The 18,753-nt window shown below is 32.1% G+C and overlaps 1 non-coding gene and 1 pseudogene across 1 annotated transcript; one reads left to right on the plus strand and one right to left on the minus strand.

Annotated features, from left to right (window-relative positions):
• Nucleotides 1-4,195: 4,195 nt before the first annotated feature.
• On the minus strand, nucleotides 4,196-9,451 carry LOC142552382 (uncharacterized; annotated as a pseudogene).
• Nucleotides 9,452-9,509: 58 nt separating this feature from the next.
• LOC142552434 (small nucleolar RNA R71) lies at nucleotides 9,510-9,620 on the plus strand. Its single transcript, XR_012821766.1, has one exon. It is a non-coding gene; the product is annotated as a small nucleolar RNA R71 (small nucleolar RNA).
• Nucleotides 9,621-18,753: the final 9,133 nt, after the last annotated feature.

An 18,753-nucleotide genomic window follows, 5' to 3' on the forward strand; every position in this document is an offset into this window, starting at 1 on the left:
TAATCTAGCGTCCCTGGTCAGAAAGAACGTGGCACACCTGACCCAATCTGCATCGGTCAGTTCCATGAAATCAAATATTACCTCGATGGACTTAATCCATCCCTCCGCTATCATCGGGTCAGTGGTACCCGAAAACTCCTTCGGATTCATCCTCCAGAATCTTTCATACACTGCCTCCGGTCTAGGCCTCTCCCCGGCGTCTACTGCAGTCTGGTTCCTCGCAAAGCGTGCGAAAAACTGCGTCATACCTGCAAGCATCTGTGCCTGTGCTACTACTTAAATAATAATTCACCCAAGTGTAGGTTGTCTGCAAGTAATATATTTCGTAAGTCAGAGATCGATCCTCAGAGAGGTTATTTTGAGTTTAAATTTATTAATTTATAGATTACCAAATGCAAGAATGAAGTTTACAAATTATAAATTTTGTCAAGGCTTGAGGATTTATTCTTGGTTTATGTAATATTGTTTAACTAAAAGTAAAACAAAAGAAACCACCATAAATAATGGTTCCAAGAAAATTAAACACACACATAATATAATATAATTTCCACTATAGAAAATACTGAATTAATCGATATTTTATATATGGTACCTATGATTATAATTATAACTATATAAATAAATAATTGCATAAAGTAAATGTTAAATTAAATCATTATATTTCATTTAGAACAACCGGCAGAGCCACGCTATTGCCTATATGAAATATATTGATTTAATAAGTTAGTTGCGGTAAAGTAAAAGTTAGTTGCGATAAAGTAAATGTTAGTTGCGGAAAAGTAAAAGTTAGTTGCGAGAAAGTAAAAGTTAGATGCGAAAAATAAAAGTTAGTTGCGATAAAGTAAATGTTAGATGTTAGTATTAAATCATAATATTTCATTTAGATCAACCGGCAGAGCCACGCTATCGTCTAAACGAAATATTATGATATTATTATATAAATATATATATATATATATATATTTATCTATATATATATAATAATAAGTGATGAAATATTTATTGTATCAAAATTAAACAACAAATCAAGATAACCACTTTAATGGTATCAAGCATTTGATGTAAATTGATAACAACAAATAATTCATTTTTATACCTACAATAAAAATAAGTTAGCTAAATGAAAAGAAATAAAGAAAGAATATACAAAATATAAACAATCTTACTTCACCAAGAATGCATCTTCTTCACCTTGACATAATAGATTTAGCTTGCCATAAGCTTACTTTTGATCAACACTAAAATATCACTCATAGTTGAGAACATGAAAGAAAATATATTGGAACTTAGAACTTTGATACACACTCACACTATATTTTACAATGAGATAGAATGATTCTCAAGCTAGCACAAGGCCTCTATTTATAGGTCAAATGAGAGAAAGGGTCAAAATTTTTATTAATGCCATGTAGTTGCAATAGTATTCTTTGTCTCCTCCAAGTTCAATTCCATGTCCCTTCTTTCAATGCTTTGTTCCACGACTTTAATTACCGAATTTGACTCTGTTCAAAACGGAAAACATGTGGGGAATTGTCTGTAGATGAATTTGGTCACTTGGTTCACCTCATTTGGTTAAATATTGAAATAGTTATGATTTTTTTACTATATGCTGGCATAGTAAAAGTAAATTTGTCCTCCTTTTGATATTTGCACAATTTGATCATCTTAATGAACTTTTTAGGCAGTCATGTCTTCTGCAAAGTTGTAGATAATTTCTCAATGATTCCAAACATGTTTGAGTCACCTACATTTGAATTTTCTAGCTTGAGTTATCATTATTTTACCAACACGTAGAAAACCTGAAAATAAAACATATTTATTAAGACAATTAAATATAAACAAACAATACTAAAATAACATAATTTTATAATTTTAATGAAACTTAAATTTTAAAATACACGGTTTTAACATATAATAAATTATTAATTTTAAGTTTCATCACACCCCCACACTATCTTATTACTAGTCCCTTAGAAATAAAATTTATCGAAAAATCACAACCTAGATTCTTTATTCCTTTTATATATTCAAATACAAATATATTTATTAAAAACAAAATCATATACCGATTTATATATATATATATATATATTTGTTTAATATAATAATATATAATTAGATGTGTTTTTATTATTATTCTTATTTTTACATAATATATAAATTAACAATATATATATAATTTTTTTAAATTTCTAAATTTTTTATAATAATATAGTCAAAAAGATAATTCACACCACCCACCATAACATGTACACTATCAAGAATATTATTGTAAAAGCCTCAACTTCATATATTCTTTCAGGTCAAAATGTTTAAGGAATAGCTAGTTTTCACTCATGGAGTTGGAATGAATATTAACTCTCATTGAAAAAAGGCTAAGTATTATAGCAGACAATTAATTAAACTAATATTGAAAACAAAATAGGAAAATTTACAAAGAATAAAATCCCCCTTTTTTCTTTTTTTATTGTTTTTTTTAAATAACGTGACTGTAAAATTTTACAATAATATAAAATTTTTTATCCAAACATTCTACCATAAATATATATATATATGTATATATATAAACATTTATATAACGGATACATCCGACTACCTTTGAAACTTATCTAGCACAAACAAATCTTTTTGTTTGTTTGTTTTTTTTTTTTTAACACAATATTGATGTTTTTAGAACACATTGATAATACATCAATCAAATCTAAAAAAATTACAATGAATAAAATATTTTGCAGTCCGTTATATATTTACTTTTTTTTTTTCTTTTTTCAATAAATATTTTTTTAGGGGAGTTATATTATTGTAATTAACCATTTTTTAATAATCAATAAAAGTTTATTAATTGTTTTCTCATTTCTCACCACTCACTCACAAAAGATGTGTGAGTATATATATTATACTTTTACAAAAGAATTCTTTCAATTATACATGTTAACAACCATACAAACCATATCTTTTAACTATATTCTCATAAAAATTTTAGAAATTATTTTATTTGAAAACACATACAATTATATATATATATATGAACACATCTATTATATATTTTATATTAATTGATCAAAAATATATATAAATTGGTACATATGAAAAACTAATTTTTCTTTTAGTCTGTATTTTGAATATAATGAATATTAAAATCTAGTGTATTGTGATTTTCCAATAATTATTAACTAATGCGTCTCAGGTGCATTTTACTGACACCTTACTCGACATTGAACTAAAAATTATTATTATTATTACTATATATAAGTATATATTTCAATTTTTATATAAAAAAAACTAAGAGGAGAAGAAGAAGAAATTATTCATACCTTAAAGAAAACATTAAAACATACCGTTGAATCACAAGTTTAGCATCACATGAATTTTCTTTTCTTACTTTTGGATGTTGGCCAATTAAGTTGAGATAAGGATGGATCTGGTTCATGACTAAATCCTTGCAGTAAATCAATAAGTTCACCTTCACTTGTAGCAGAAACTAACATCCTTCACGAAGCTAATGGAATAAATCCCTGTTCCACAACATCATCAAGAAACGATAACAGTTTATCATAATAATTGTTAACATTTAACAAATCAATTGGCTTATTGTGGATATTTAATTGTGCCCAACAAACAGTATGAAATATTTCTTTCAAAGTACCGAAACCTCCTGGCCAAGCAATGAAAGCATCTGAATGTTCAATCATTTGAGTAATTCGTTCATACATGTTGTCCACTTTCATTTCTTCTCCTATTGTTGGTCCTGTAAGATAGGCTAAGGTAATCGGAATAATGCCTAAAACTTCACTTCCACCTACATGCGCAGCTTTTGCAACTTTTCCCATGTGGCCAACTTCACCACCATCATATACCAAATGAATCTTTTTTTTAGCAAGTGTTATTCCAAGATTTTCTGCTACTTCTTCATAAATTGAATCTTTTCCTGCACTAGATCCACAAAATACACAAATATTTTTTATTTTACTTACCAGTGGACGTTGACATGTTGAGAAATATGTTTTTTGTAATTGTTAGATCACAACATATGAATTTATAAGCGTAACATGCCAAAAGTCAATATTTGAACAAGAAATTATTATTATTAAAAGAAAATAATAATGAAAAAATTAAAACAAATATATACAACGTAGTTGTGATTGTGGCTCACATCTTACTCTGATTTTACGTTCAGTAACGGCTTCAACGCCTTCTATGAGTCGAGGATATGCTTCCCATCCAATTTTCTTATAAATTGGCAAACATGGTCTTTTAACGTCAGATTCCCAAGACGAAATTGTGTATATATATTTACTTATCTAAATAGATATGCGTTACTACAGTAGGATCTTTGTAAGGCTGATTCCACCGTCCATATTGATATTCCTCCTGTTGAAATTGCCACCATAGTTTAAGAAGTTCATTTTGCACATACCCACTAGAATGCGTATCAAGAACCTCTAGTAAATTATCCAAAGGCTCTTTACTCAGACCATTCTTAATGAATAAAATTTTATCTTCTCTATTCATTGATGTCATTCCAACATTTTTGCATTTTCCCTTACAAGTCCACCTTGCACATTTATGACATCCACCTATACGTTTAGCTCTTCGATTTTTGGCATATGTGCTTTTACCAAATCCTGGCATATGTTTTATTATTAATTCACTTGCTTCCCCAACCAATCGGACTTCTGCTTCAATTATCAAACGGGCATCATTCGGTATGCCATATGACATCATCAACCTTAGCCGCTCACATCTAGCTTTATAAATTTTTTTCAACGCATTATCAGGTAAACAAGCAAAATATTTACGAAGATTTATAATACACACATCCATATTGTTATTATTATATATATTTCAATTATTTTGGGAAAACTGAAGAAACCGACTTAAACAGTCACGGAGTACCGTTATCCGCCACTTAACCGGGAAATGAACTAGAATCTGCAAAACAAAATGAAAATATCAAACAACTATTGTGGATCATATAAAGGCATAAACTCATTATTAAGAATTTCATTTTCTGTAAAAGGCTTAAGTCTTTGCCCATTAACTTTAAACACGTCATTATTTTTAGGATTTTCAATATCAATAGCACCATGAGGATAAACAAATTTGACTATAAATGGTCCTGACCACCTCGATCTTAGTTTACCTGAAACAATGCAAACGAGAATTATAAAGCAAAACTTTTTGTCCAATTTCAAATGACTTTCTCATAATATTTTTATCATGAAAGGCTTTAGTTTTATCTTTATAAATCTTTGAATTTTCATATGCATCATTTCTTAATTCTTCAAGTACATTTATTTGCAATTTTCTTAATTTAGATGCATCATCTAAATTAATATTAAATGCTTTAATTGCCCAATAAGCTTTATGTTCAAGTTCAACCGGTAAATGACAATGCTTACCAAAAACTTAACCTATATGGTGACATACCTAATGATGTTTTAAATGCAGTTCTATATGCCCATAATGCATCAGTTAATCTTAAAGACCAATCTTTTCGGTTTGGATTAACTGTTTTTTCTAAAATTTGTTTTATTTCTCTATTTGCAAGTTCAACTTGACCATTACTTTGAGGATGATATGGGGTAGAAACTTTATGTGTAATGCCATATTTTCTTAACAAAGAAGAAAATGATTTATTTATAAAATGACTTCCCTCATCACTAATTAATTCTCTAGGTATTCCAAATCGGCTAAAAATATTTTCTTTTAAAAATTTTATAACAACTTTATGATCATTAGTTTTACATGCAATTGCTTCAATCCATTTTGAAACATAATCAACAGTGACTAAAATGTACGTATATCCAAAAGATAGGAAATGGACCCATAAAATCTATCCTCCAACTATCAAATATTTCAATAATTATGATTGGATTTAAAGGCATCATGTTTCGTTTTGAAATTGATCCCATCTTCTGACAGTTTTCACAAGATTTGCAAAATAAATGCGTATCTTTGAATAAAGAAGGCCAATAAAATCCACATTGTAAGTTTTTTGTAGCTGTTTTATTGGATGAAAAATGACCTCCACATGCTTCAGAATGACAAAATTTAATAACATTACTTACTTCATTGTCGGGTATTCATCGTCGAAAAATTTGGTCAGGACAATACTTAAATAAGTAAGGATCATCCCAATAAAATTTTCTAACTTCTATCAAGAATTTATTCTTATCCTATGAATTCCAATGAGAAGGCATTTTATTTGTCACAAGAAAATTTACAATGTTAGCAAACCAGGGCATAATAGTAGCATAAAACAACTGATCATCTGGAAAATTTTCATTTATTGGTATTTCATTATGAGATGATTCAGTCATTATTCTAGATAAATGATCGGCTACAACATTTTCTTTTCCTTTTTTATCTTTAATTATAATATAAAATTCTTGTAACAATAAAATCCACCGTATTAATCTTGGCTTAGTATCTTGTTTATTTGATAAATATTTTATGGCAGAATGATCGGTGTAAACAATAGTAGTAGAACCAGTTAAATAAGATCGAAACTTATCTAATGCAAATGCTACTGAAAGTAATTCTTTTTCAGTAGTTGAATAATTTATTTGGGCACTATTTAAGGTTCTACTAGCATAATAGATTGCATAAGGTTTTCCTTCTTTTCTTTGTCCTAACACAGCTCCTATAGCATAATCACTTGCATCACACATTAATTCAAATGGTAAAGACCAATCTGGAGGTTGTAAAATAGGTGATGTAACTAAAAGATTAATAATTTTTTAAAAAGCATTTTCGCATTTATGAGTCCATTCAAATTGTGTATCTTTTGTTAAAAGATTTGAAATTGGTTTAGATATTATGCTGAAATTTTTTATAAACCTTCTATAAAATCCTGCATGACCCAAGAATGATCGAACTTCTTTGACCGTTTTTGGTGATGTTAAATTAGCAATAACATCAACTTTGACTTTATCAACTTCAATTTCTTTTTCAGATATCACATGTCCTAAAACAATCCCAGATTTAACCATATAATGACATTTTTCCCACTTTAAAACAAGATTTTTTTCTTCACATCTTTTTAATACTTCTTCTAGATTTTTAAGACAATTTTCAAATGAGTTTCCAAAAACAGTTATATCATCCATAAAAACTTCTACATAATCTTCAATCATATCACTGAAAATACTTAACATGCATCTTTGAAAAGTAGCCGGAGCATTACATAAACCAAATGGCATTATTTTAAATGCAAAAGTTCCGAAAGGACAAGTAAAAGTAGTTTTTTCTTGATCTTCTAATGATATAGGTATTTGATAATACCCCGAATACACATCAAGAAAACAGTAATAAGAATTTCCTGCTACTTTTTCTAGAATTTGATCTAAAAATGGTAGTGGGAAATGATCTTTTCTAGTTGCATCATTTAATTTTCTATAATCAATACACAGACGCCAAATAGATGGAATCCTAGCTTGTATTAACTCTCCCTTTTAATTTTTTATAACAGTGATGCCGGACTTTTTAGGTACTACTTGTGTTGGACTTACCCATTTACTATCTGAAATTGGATAGATAATTCCAGCGTCTAATAGTTTTAATACTTCATTCTTAACAACTTCCTTCATATATGGATTTAACCTTCTTTGTGGTTGTTGATATGTTTTAGCATTTTCTTCCAAGTGAATTTTATGTGTACAAATTAAAGGATTCATACATTCTATATCTTTCAAAGTCTATCCAATTGCATTTTTATATTTTTTAAGTAATTTAATCAAATCTTCTGCTTGATTTGGCAAAAGAGTGGAAGAAATTACAACAGTAAATGTTTTATTTTCACAAAGAAATACATATTTCAATTCTAATGGTAAAACTTTTAATTCAAGTTTTGTATTATCATCTTTTTTAAAATTAGTTTTAGACTCAAAACTTTCTATTGAAAAAACTTCAGATTGTTGATTTAAGTTTTCTTCTTGTATATTTTCTTCCACAATTGTTTCAATTTCATTATCATATTCATTTTCATTAATACTTGGTAGTTTACATAAATTGAACACATTAAGTTCTAGAGTCATATTTCCAAAAGACAATTTCATTATTCCATTTCGACAATTAATTAAAGCATTTGAAGTTGCTAGAAATGGTCGTCCCAATATTACTGGAATTTCATTATGTACTTCTATTGGTTGTGTATCCAAAACAATAAAATCTACAGGATATATGAATTTATCAACTTGAAATAACACATCTTCTACAATACCTCTAGGTATTTTGATTGACCTATCCGCCAGTAAGAGAGTAACAGAAGTGGGTTTTAATTCTCCTAAATTAAGTTTTTCATAAACTGAATAAGGAAGTAAATTCACACTTGTTCCCAAATCCAACAAAGCTTTTTTAATTTTATTTTCTCCAATAATACATGAAATTGTTGGACAATCAGGATTTTTATATTTTAAACTAGAATTATTTTGAAGAATAGAACTTACTTGTTCAGCCAAGAATGCTTTTTTCTTCACATGCAATTTTCTCTTTACCGTACATAAGTCTTTTAAAAATTTTGCATAAGAAGGTACTTGTTTAATAGCATCTAATAATGGAATATTTATCTTCACTTGTTTAAAAACTTTATAGATATCAGAATCACTTTTTTGTTTTTTATGATTTGTTAATGAATGAGGAAATGGTGGAGGTTTATTTGACTTATTTACTATTTCAGATGATTTATCATTCACCATATTATTCTTAAAATTTAAGGTATCATCATTCTCAAAAGTATCAGGATTATCATCCTTACTCTTTGATTTTAAATGATCCTTGTTTTCATTACTACATGGATCATTAACTATTTTACCACTTCTAAGGGTAATAACAGATTTTATTTGATCAATTTTTTCATTTTTTAATTCTTGATTTTGATTTTTAGGATTAGGTTGAGGTTGAGATGGAAATTTTCCTTTTTCATGAATATTAAGTGCAGATGCAAATTTTGCAAGAGTTTCTTTCAAATCACTCATAGATTGACTGTTTTGAATATTGATAGACTCTTGCTTTTGGATAAATGCATGAATTACATCTTCAAAGTTTTTTCTTGGAGGTGTAACATAAGGAATATAACCTTGATGATTTTGGTTATTTTGAAAATATTGTTGTGACGGTTGTGCATTATTATCATTCCTCCAACTAAAATTAGGATGATTTTTCCATCCAGGATTATATGATGGTGAAAAAGGATTTAGTATTGTTTTTTTATAATTGTTAACATAATTTGCTTGTTCATGGAGACATTCTTTAAATGAAGGTAATGTTGGACAATCTTTTGTAGCATGATACCACCCCCATTTGTTGAATTATTGTTTTTAATTGTTGGTGGTTCTATTGTGCCTATATTATCCCAATTTTGAGCATTTTCTGCTAATGAATCCAAATATTTCATAGCTTCATTTGGGTTTTTATCTTCAAAAGTTCCATTACACATGAATTCTATCATTTGCCTATCTTTAGGTATTAGACCTTCATAAAAGTGAGAAACTATTCTCCATGTTTCAAAACCATGATGTGGGCATGTATTAAGTAATTCTTTATATCTATCCCAACATTGATAAAACGTTTCTCCTTGTTTTTGAGAAAAAGTTGTAATTTGTCTTTTTAAAGAGTTTGTTCTATGGGAAGGGAAAAACTTTTTGAGAAATTGTTGTTGCATTTCTTCCCATGATCTTATTGAACTTGATGTTAAATTTTGTAGCCATGTTTTAGCTTTATCTTTTAAAGAAAAAGGGAAAAGCTTTAATCGAACTATATCCATGCTACAATTTTGATCATTATAAGTGTTACAAACTTCCTCAAATTCTCTTAGATGCAAATATGGATTTTCAGAATCTAAGCCATGAAAATTTGGTAAAAGTTGAATAATGTGAGGTTTGAAGTTGAAATTAGATGCATCAGGAGGAAAAACTAAACAAGATGGGGCACTAGTTCTAATAGGGTTCATATGGTGCCTAAGTGTTCTTAATTGATCATGTTCTTGATTATTATTATTATTATCATTATCTTGATTATTTGAATTATCATCCATGTTTAAATTATTTTCAGATACTCGAATAAGTCTACCACTTTTTTTTCGACTCCAAATACTCATACAAAAAAAAAACAACACAATACTTATAAATAAAACATAATTAACAAATATAAACTTAATTTATACCTTCCCGGCAACGGCGCCAAAAACTTGCTACTACTTAAATAAAAATTCATCCAAGTGTAGGTTGTCTGCAAGTAATATATTTCGTAAGTACGAGATCGATCCTCAGAGAGGTTATTTTGAGTTTAAATTTATTAATTTATAGATTACCAAATGCAAGAATGAAGTTTACAAATTATAAATTTTGTCAAAGCTTGAGGATTTATTCTTGGTTTATGTAATATTGTTTAACTAAAAGTAAAATAAAAGAAACCACCATAAATAATGGTTCCAAGAAAATTAAACACACACATAATATAATATAGTTCCCACTATAAAAAATACCGAATTAATCGATATTTTATATATGGTACCTATGATTATAATTATAACTATATAAATAAATAATTGCATAAAGTAAATGTTAAATTAAATCATTATATTTCATTTAGAACAACCGGCAGAGCCAAGCTGTTGCCTAAATGAAATATATTGATTTAATAAGTTAGTTGCGATAAAGTAAAAGTTAGTTGCGATAAAGTAAATGTTAGTTGCGGAAAAGTAAAAGTTAGTTGCGATAAAGTAAAAGTTAGATGCGAAAAATAAAAGTTAGTTGCGATAAAGTAAATGTTAGATTGTTAGATGTTAGTGTTAAATCATAATATTTCATTTAGAACAATCGGCAGAGCCACGCTATTGTCTAAATAAATATTATGATATTATTATAAAATATATATATATATATCTATATATATAATTATAAGTGATGAAATATTTATTGTATCAAAATTAAACAACAAATCAAGATAACCACTTTAATGGTATCAAGCATTTAATGTAAATTGATAACAACAAATAATTCATTTTTATACCTACAATAAAAATAAGTTAGCTAAATGAAAAGAAATAAAGAAAGAATATACAAAATATAAACAATCTTACTTCACCAAGAATGCATCCTCTTCACCTTGACATAATAGATTTAGCTTGCCATTAGCTTACTTTTGATCAACACTAAAATATCACTCATAGTTGAGAACATGAAAGAAAATATATTGGAACTTAGAACATTGATACACACTCACACTATATTTTACAATGAGATAGAATGATTCTCAAGCTAGCACAAGGCCTCTATTTATAGGCCAAATGAGAGAAAGGGTCAAAATTTTTATTAATGCCATGTAGTTGCAATAGTATTCTTTGTCTCCTCCAAGTTCAATTCCTTGTCCCTTCTTTCAATGCTTTGTTCCACGACTTTATTCACCGAATTTGACTCTGCTCAAAACGGCAAACATGTGGGGAATTGTCTGTAGATGAATTTTGCCACTTGGTTCACCTCATTTGGTTAAATATTGAAATAGTTATGATTTTCTTACTATATGCTGGTTATAGTAAAAGTAAATTTGCCGTCCTTTTGATATTTGCACAATTTGATCATCTTAATGAATTTTTTAGGCAATCATGTCTTCTGCAAAGTTGTACATAATTTCTCAAGGATTCCAAAAATGTTTGATTCACCTCCATTTGAATTTTCTAGCTTGAGTTATCATTATTTTACCAACACGTAGAAAACCTGAAAATAAAACATATTTAGTAAGACAATTAAATATAAACAAACACTACTAAAATAACATAATTTTATAATTTTAATGAAACTTAAATTTTAAAATACAGGTTTTAACATATAATAAATTATTAATTTTAAGTTTCATCATCCTGCATGTCCGGAGGTGGAGGTGGAAGAGCGTCTCTTCTCTCCTCTCGAGGCTCTCTGTCCTCCTCCCTTTCTTCACGGTCGATCACACATATAGAGGCATACTGTTCCAACAATTTACCCAACACGTAAACCCCACATGCATGAACATGATATAGACAACATAAGATGCACGTAACTTGAACTTTAAAATATGCACATGCTGAAAACTGAACTTAATGCTTACTACATAACATAAATTTGAAACCTTAAAACTTACAGGCTTGAGGTGTGACTTCGTGAGCTTCTTGCGACTGGCAGTAGGCATAACCATTTATAAGAACACCGCTCCGATACCAACTGTAACGTACCGTACTTTTACTACTTAAAAATTTGCGGAAAAATTTAAAATTTTTTTAATTGAAACGTGAACATTCAAAATTCGATAAAAGAGATAAACTGTACGTTTCACAAGTTATTGTAACAAAATATTTGAAATTTAAAGTTTGACAAAAGTATTAAATGTTTTCATAAAACTTAAAACATGGCGGTCCTCGGGTTTAGCCTCCCGCTCTGTCCAAGCCTGCTCCTTGGTCCCCACCTCCAGCCTCCTCATAAGCATCCTCACCTACATTGATCAAGTCTAGTGAGTCAAAAGACTCAACACGTATAAACTGGGAGTAACGAATAATAAGTAATAAAACCACAAGCAACTTTAAAATAGAACGTACATACTTGAAACTTGAACTCACACTAAACATGAACATACGTACATAACTTAGACGTGTCATAATGTGAAACTTTTCATAAACATGCTTGCATACTTGTTCATACTTGAACATACATGAACTTCATAATTTTGCGTAGAGCCATGTTTCAAAGAAAATGAGCCATAACATAAATCGTCTGATCAGACTAAACCACAGTACTGGGATGACAGGGGCGAACCCACTGCCACATACATGAGATCCCCGTTCATGCTTTAACGGGTGGATTGGTCCCCGTTCATGCTTTAACGCTTTCCAATCCTAATCTAAACTCGTTCATGCTTTAACGTGGTGGGTTGGTCCCCATTCATGATTTAATGCTTTCCAACCCCATACATACATTGGTCACAAGACATTTAGCATACCTCAAAAACTTGAAAATATTTTCTTGCACGCAACATACTTACTTGACGTTGATGGATTCGTTGGATTTGATTTGGGGCCATTGCTGCACATACTAACATGAATTTAAAAGCTTAACTTGCATAACTTAGACGTAGGTATTCGTACTTACGCTCAAGCTCAATCTTTTCCTTAGGACGTTCTAAATTCCCGTGACTCAACTTTGTTAAACATTGCACTAAACCATGACCTAAATTCCCAATTGACCCCTAAGAAAATTCCCAAAAGACTGGAGTACACGGACCCCGTGCACCCCTCCGGGTCTGGGTCCGTGTAGATACTGTGTCTGTATACTCGAAGAAAAGGAAGGGCATGGACCCCGTGTCAGGGTCCGTCTAGGCTCGGTAAAAAGACACTGAAAATAAGTGAGGACACGGACCCCATGCTAGGATCCGTCTACGGGTCCATCTAGTCTCTAGAATTTGGCACCGCGAAGGAAGCAAAGACACGAACCCCGTGCCCTGGTCCGTGAGAGGGTCCGTGTAGCTACGGGTAGTGCAAACTCACGAAATTTCAATACACGCCATGCTTATCATTCTAGACTCGATTGTACGGACCATGAACCGACACCCCGAGACCCATCCTAGTATACCCTAACATCGAACCAAACTCGTACAAATGCCCCAAAGCAACGACGTTCACCCTATGATACATACGACACATAAATATGGAAAATGACATCAAATCGTTTCCCACGACTTCTAATTAATCCCAGTGACTATCGACATGAAATGAAACCTCAATAATACTCCCAACATCATTACCATTAAACCTATACGCAGCAACGATCACCCATCGATCTCCAACGAAGCCTGGAACATTAAAACTTCAAGAACGCATCAATATCATAATTTTCTGAAAATGCAGTTTGAGCAGTCCCACGAAAAACACCATAACTCACTCAATTTTCGTCCAAAAATTTCGAATCTTATAACAAATCGAAGGTATCAAAAATTTCTACGTTTTTTGTGTTGAAATTTTTCTCAGAATCGCGACCGAAAAATCGTATTATTTAAAAAGGACAATAAAACGAAATTTTAGATCTAAAAATGGTTTCAAAAGTGATCTAAACACAATTGCTCAAACTTCTACGCATCACACATGTATTTTTACGCATAAATAACAACACAACGCATAATATGACGAGATCGATGCAGTAGTAACAGAATATACGTGCCTTTTAGATGATTTGAAATACCGTAACGACGATACCGAATCGGAGATGGCGTGAGGATTGATCCGGGACGAACGTGGAGCTAAAATCTTTGAAGAGAACACACGAAAATTGCTGGGAATTTAATGGGGCAGTGGGACGGCTGCTTCTAGGGGGAAGAACCCTAGTTTTGCTCTTAAAAAAATAAAAATCTAAATGTGTGTGTGTGTTGTGTCGTGTATAGGTGTGTGTAAAAGTGTGTGTGTAAAAATGTGTGTGTGTGTGTGAGTTTTGTGTTTAATTAGAGAATTAAATGGCTTAATTACACAATTAAAAATATTAATTAAAGGTACTAATAAAAAGGCTAATAAAAATGTTAATCCTCACTACAAGCCAAGTCCTTAATTTAAAAAAATAAAAGCACACTTGCTAAACTTTAAAAGTTTTAAAAATTCTAAACTCACTCAAATAAATAACTTAGGCTTTTTAAAAATACTAAGGCTTAGTAAATCCTTTAAAATGCCCCATCCTCAACTTAAAAAAAATACTACATTTTAAATTATCAAAAATCATCCCCGGTCTCATCTCTTCGACCCCGCCTCGAGTAATCGCCTTAAACATGAAACTTGAAAAAAAAAATATTTTAAGGTGCATCACATAAACATTAAAATAATGCTATTTAAATAAATCATGCATCACTAACATCACTTTAAACTTAAATAAAATATTTAACAATTTAAATAATGCATGGGTTATACGTGTACTGAATTTGGGCACTACACATTGTACATTCATTTTTGCACCACATAAGTTGATATTACTGATTTGTATGCATGCGTGCTTGAAATAATTCGATCTATCCAGGAACATGAGAGATCCTTCGGTTTTACACTATGTTATTACGTTTTTGTGTTGTGTTGCTCACGGTTTCTTTGATCTTTGCGAAGGGCTGCCATTAGTTGATGCTAAGGGGCTGTTCTTGGTGGTAAGTTGGAGTTATGAGATTGTTAGGAGGGCTGGTGGTGATCTTAGTGGCAGCCGAGAGGAGTGATGGCTAGAAGAGGGCTCAGTATTGGGTAGATCACGTGTAAGGGCTGAACTAGAAACTTGAGGACTGATCTGAGCCATGGACTTAACCCTTGAGGGTCTGAGTCATGGCCTGGAGAGGTTCAAGACCTACTGGAACCAGCCACAAGCGTGATCGATCGGGGGATAAGGGTAGGAGCTGCGCGGATGCTTTCCTTATGCGAATCTCGTAGGCTTGCATGGGGTAGTAAGCTCGAGTCAATGGCGTCCGGTAGAGTCATAGGGTGGTCTAGGAGAGGTGGGTCAGGAGCTGGTTCGCTTGGTGTTGGGCTAGGAACGCAAATGTGAATGGGTGTTGTGTATAGGGGTCTAGTAGTGTGGATGGTGAAAATTGGCAGCAGCTTTTATGGTCTGATCGAGGTGTTTAGATGTCTAGTTTTGATGAACTTAGGACATTTTAAATGTTTACTAGGTATGATAAAAAGTTGGGAAAAATTCGGTTAAGTTTCAAGTCGATTCGGGTTAAAACCGGGACTCCGGTCCAAGTTTTAAAACGAATCGGCTAAGTTCTGAATTTGGCTCAGGTTTAAATCTAGGAATATTTTAAAATATGTTTTGGTATATTTTAAGGAGTTCGGTAAGCTTCAGGTCAATTATAGAGGTCCAGAGGTAAAACGGTAATTTTTGGGTTTCCAGGAGCAAAGTTGTCATTTTGCACCCGGGGTGAGATTTTGGTACTGAAAGCGACCTGAGCACAAATTTATGATATTTTAAATGATTATGCATCACATTTATGATTTTTATGAAATTATGGTAAAAACGATGCATGCTTGGTTTTGAGGAAAAGTTACATAAAATGCATGTTTTTATTAAGTTGCGAATATGATGATATTTTTGAAGGATAGGAATTGGTTGTGACTAACGATATATATGTATACGATGACATGGGATATGATGAGCTGAGGCCAAGTGTAATGCCCGAGATTTATGGTGTTGTTAATCTGAAATGATTCATTGATTAATATATGTGATTATAGATGGAACAGATTAGACCGGGATAGGCTGAAATAAGATCGAATTATGTGCGAGGACAGAACATCTCGCGCATATGTGCCACCAGACCAGGCGCATATGCGCGAGGGAGGCAGAGGACCTCGCGCATAAGCGCGACATGGATCCGCGCATGTGCGCGAGGGTACCCGAGAGTTGTGAAGAATGGTGAAGGACCTCGCGCATATGCGCCGAATGATGGCATGCATATGCGCGAGCTGCCGTGCTTGGAACACGCCGAGACATATTGTCTCGCGCATATGCACCGATGAAGGTCGCGCATATGCGTGAGACGTGCTGCCACAAGAACGAGCCACTTGGTTTCAGGCATGCAATATATATATATATTACAAGCTTTCGAAATTCCTCAGAAACAATCATAAAGGAACGAGAAAAGCTTCTGGAGAAGTGTGAAAAATCCATACGCCTTTTTAGATTTGTGATTGCGAAAGATCCACCCGTCCGATTTGCAATCCGACTTCAGTACCGTGTTTCTAACGTATGTTTTATTAAGTTTTGATATGTCTTTAATTACAATATTACCAGAATCGAATATGATTCATATATGATGTTTTTGACATGTTAGACATCGTAGAATCGAAGTCAGATTGAGAAAAAGATTGATTATGAAATTGTTATGATTTTCAGAGTTTAATTGATTGAGAATTAATATCAGAATTGTATTATTATCGATTATGAGATGTTGGGATTGATATCTGATTGATTTTGTATCGCTAGGTATATTGAGACTGCGCCGTTATGCCGTTGAAACAGAATTTGATTGAGTTCTGATTATATCCAGTATTGATTGAGTAGTGTATTGATATTATACTCCTTGATATTGTCATTGCCAGATTGAGTATTGACAGATTCGAATAAGAGACTTCGACAGAATCAGATTTACAGAAAGAAAGGTATAAATCCATGTGAAACCGGGAGAATGACTCGAGTAGGATATACTTGAGTTTCCCTAAACCACATACTTATTGTTATTGTGTGCATTGATGTAGACTGATTTGCTGGTTCTATTGATTTATAGAAAGCATGTATTAGACGATTGGTCTTGTGACAGACGGGCCTGATGATTATGGAATCATCACGGACCCATTGCACATTGTCACCGAATAGTGATTCGCAGAGGTTGCCAAAGTCTGTGACGGATAGGTCAAGACACCGGATGTTTGGTTATATCGATGTTGAATAGAATTAGAGTTTTTTCTATTACTGATATTCGATATGGAATACCAACGTCTGGAAACCGGGATCCCTAGACTAAGATTGAGTCTAGTCTTAGACGTGGAGTCACGAGTCTGATTGATGATTTTATATTGGTTATATTTCAGATTTTGATACATGTTAGTGATATCTGTTACATGCTTTTACATTGTTTATATGATTGCATGTTTCGTTGATTTGTACTAGGATATATTTCTCACCGGAGTTATCCGGCTGTTGTCGTGTTTGTATGTGTTCATTACAACAGGTGGGACAGGATCGGGGTCGAGGAGATGAAGAAAGAGATCGTGATTAGAGTGGAGACTACGGACCATGATTAGAGATAGGGTTTGAACACTTGATATTTAGTTGTTAAACCTTAGTTTGAATGATTGTATATAGTACAAGACTTGTACTGTAATACTGACATGTATATTAGAATGTATTCCATTACATTTCACATTTAATACTGTATTTTAAAAAAAAATTAGACCCTGTTTATTATAATCGATTAAATTGTCCCAATGATGATTAAGAACATGATTAGCGTCCGGGTCCCCCACAACAGGTGGTATCAGAGCGATAAATCCTTTAAATTGAGATAGAAACTAGTGAGCGGGGTAGATTGAGTTTTCTTCCTTGCTTTTACATGCTAGCAATCTATTATGTGTTACTGCTTTATAATGCATGTTTATCTGTTTATCTGACTTGATTTGGAAACATGTGTTATTGAGAATGAATCAGAACCGATTGTTGATCAGCAGTAAGATGGTCGGAGGAGGACTGAAACAAATTTGTTGTATTTGGTTGCTAACCCTTTTAGTAATCAGATATGCCTCCTCGAATAATACCAGAACAGGGTAGTACTTCGAATCCTCCAATGGATGTGACAGCAACACCGATGGAGACATTGTTGAAGAGATTTCAGTCATTCCATCCACCGACTCTGAAGGGTACTGAGACTTCAGTTGATTGCGAGAGTTGGTTAGACGACATTGAGATGTTGTTTGATTCCTTGGATTACACCGATGAGCGAAGAGTGAAACTGATTGGGCCCCAGTTGCATGATGTTGCAAAGAACTGGTGGATTACAGCAATGCGGGCCTTGGAGCATCGAGGTACAGTTATCACTTGGAATGTATTTAGAACTGAGTTTTATCAGAGATTCTTTCCAGTGTCGTACAGGAAGGATAAGGGAACAGAGTTTGCAAACTTGAGACAAGGTCAACTGAACATTGAAGAGTATGTGTCCAAGTTCTCTACCTTGTTGAGATTTGCTCCACATGTGGCTGAAAACGACGAA

The sequence above is a fragment of the Primulina tabacum genome, chromosome 7 (genome assembly GCF_025594145.1).
Source record: "Primulina tabacum isolate GXHZ01 chromosome 7, ASM2559414v2, whole genome shotgun sequence".
Taxonomy (NCBI): domain Eukaryota; kingdom Viridiplantae; phylum Streptophyta; class Magnoliopsida; order Lamiales; family Gesneriaceae; genus Primulina; species Primulina tabacum.